This window comes from Capsicum annuum, chromosome 3 (genome assembly GCF_002878395.1).
Source record: "Capsicum annuum cultivar UCD-10X-F1 chromosome 3, UCD10Xv1.1, whole genome shotgun sequence".
NCBI lineage: Eukaryota > Viridiplantae > Streptophyta > Magnoliopsida > Solanales > Solanaceae > Capsicum > Capsicum annuum.
This window is the reverse complement of record NC_061113.1, coordinates 259,688,415-259,691,130: the sequence shown is the minus strand read 5'-3', so window position 1 is coordinate 259,691,130 and position 2,716 is coordinate 259,688,415. Positions and strand designations below refer to the sequence as shown.

At 36.0% G+C, this 2,716-nt stretch overlaps 1 non-coding gene across 1 annotated transcript; it reads left to right on the top strand.

The window, feature by feature from the left end:
• The first annotated feature begins 969 nt into the window (after positions 1-969).
• LOC124897407 lies at positions 970-1,075 on the top strand. Its single transcript, XR_007054128.1, has one exon. It is a non-coding gene; the product is annotated as a small nucleolar RNA R71 (small nucleolar RNA).
• Positions 1,076-2,716: the final 1,641 nt, after the last annotated feature.

Here is a 2,716-nt window from a genome sequence, read left to right as displayed (position 1 = left end):
ACTAGTGTTCTTTTGGTACTTTTGAAGCCTTTAAAGGAAAGGTAGAGGTAATGTAGCTTTATCCATTTTGGTTTCCTTGCTTACAACTTTTTCTTCAACCACTTTCTCCTCATTCTTCTCAGTGTCACCATCAGTAGACTTAGGATTTACTTGATCAGGTTCCAACTCCTTTAGCTGCAAACCACTTCTAGTAGTGGCTGCATTTACCTATTTTAGATTTGCCTCAGTATCACTAGGTAGACCTCCATGAGGCCTAGTGTTTTACACTCTTGCAATCTGACCAATTTCATCTCTAATTTCTTTGTAATCAACTGTTGAATCTTCACATCTGCTACCAACTGTTCTTGAGTAGCTATAAGTTATTTCAACATCTCTTCTATATTGCTAGTTTGAGTCATGGCCTGATTAATCTGAACCTATTATTGTTGATTATGTTGTACAGACCCCCTATACTGATTATTATTTTGTGCCTAATTTCCATCCTATGAGAAATTAGGATGATTTCTCTAATTCGGATTGTAAGTGTTATAGTTCTTCTGCACTTGACGATTAGCATTCCTCATATAATTAGCAGAATCTGGATTAACCACACAAGAATTTATCATATTCTCACTGCTTCCACAAATCTCACACCAAGTAATATCCTGATGAACTGCATTATCTATTGTTACAGGCTGTGTAACCCCCAACTTCATATTGCTGAACTGAGTAGTCAATTGATTTTATAGTGCAGTAAGCTGAGCTAATAAAGTAATCAACTGGTCTACCTCCAACACTCCCACAATATTTTTTTGAGCACTTCTTGAATCAGCATGCCACTCAAGATTCCTTTGTGAAATCCAATTCAGCAGTGTGTATAATTCATCGTATGTCTTCTCAAGAGCTTGCTCACCTATTGCTGAATCCAAGAGAATCTTGGTGTTGGGCTCAAGAACCTCTATTAAAGTATAAAATAGTACATCATTAGACTGATGATGGTGAGGGAAATTTCTAAGCATACCCTGAAATTTTCTAAAGCTTGGCAAAGATTTTGCCTTTCTTTCTGCCTGAAACTCAAAATCTCACTTCTCAAATATGTTGTCTTCCCAGATGGAAAGAATCACATGAGGAGTTTCTAAGCCATATCATCCCAAGAAGTGATGGAGTTTAGTGGCTCAACATATAACCATTTCTTTGCATCCCCAATTACAAAAAAGAGGAAGAGCATCAGTCTGACATAATCAGTAGATACCCTAGTAGGAATATGGGTATCACTGAATTTCAAAAAAATTTGTATGTGCTGTAGTGGGTCTTCAAGTGAGAACCCTGAAAATTGTCCAATCAAACAAAACAGTTGTACCATATTTTGCTTCAATTCAAACTGACCACCCATCTCTGGCTTGCGGATATAACTAGTAGCATGGTTCGTAAGTGGGATTGCCACTTCACAAATAAGTATGGCTTCTGCTCAAGCAGGAGTAGCTGGAATCGCCAGAGTTGGAGTACGTGCAACATTTGGATCAATTGGATCAATAAGATTAGGATCTCTTTGCTCCGCCATTTGAACATGCTGAATTGGATAATGACCCTGTGATGAAATTCCTGTTCTGGTTCTGAATAGGGCTCTACTAACTCTCAATATCTTGCCAGTCTGGTACTTCACTGGTCCTGCAAAAGTCAGCCACTAAAATCAAGTTGTTAACACTTAAAATTACTATCAAAAATAAAAAGTTTAGAAAATTAATAATTATTTTAGTCCCTGACAACGGTGCCAAAAACTTGTTTGTGTCAAATGCACACGCAAGTGCACATGATTGTGCATGTAATATAGTGACTAAAATAGTCAGATATCGTTCCCGCGAGGACTACTTAGCTAGCAATTAAACTAACTTTAGTTTCGACAAGAATGAATTAAGTGTTTCAGAGTAACAAGACGATCACAAAGATTTTAGTAATAATCTAGTTAATAAAGAAATAACAATGTGTGACAATAGCAACGTAAGATGGTTTGTAAACAATACTAGTGAGAATAATAGGGTTGAGACACTTTTAGCAATCTTACAAGTCTCTATCCTTATCGTAGTTTAGTTGATTATCGAGTTATTGATTCAAAGGTCTTAGAGTATGATCATGCTCTCTTGATCCTCTAATCTTCTACCTAACTGGACATTACAATACATCATTGAGAGGAGATGCAATAATCCATTTAGATACATTAAGATTTCATCCTGCAAGTAAACCGAACAAGGCATCTAGGTATATCTCTATCCTAGACGCTAATTCAAATCCCTTATTTTATAAAATAATAATATCCTTGATCCTTTACCACTCCATTCTATCCTATGATTCTCCTCTCGAATTCACAATGGAGTATAGGTGTATTTTAATTGCGGGCAATCATCAAAATAGTAATCACAAGAGATTAAGAATAACACATGATAATTCAACAATAAACTACTATAAGAATATGATAGTGTAATCATGTTTTGGCCTCAACCCCAGACCAATGGTTTTTAGCCACTCATGTTTGAATTCAACATCAGAAATGAATAATTAATCATACCAAAAAGTCATGGTGAAAGAATGAAGTTCCAAGAACCCTTAGGTAGTATCATAGTGTTTTTAGCCTCTGATGTAGCATACAAAAGTATCCTCAATTATGTTGAAGTGCTCCTTTTTTAGTAGGACAAATTTGGCCTATTAAATACCCACAAACGCATCACATGACTCATTCCCA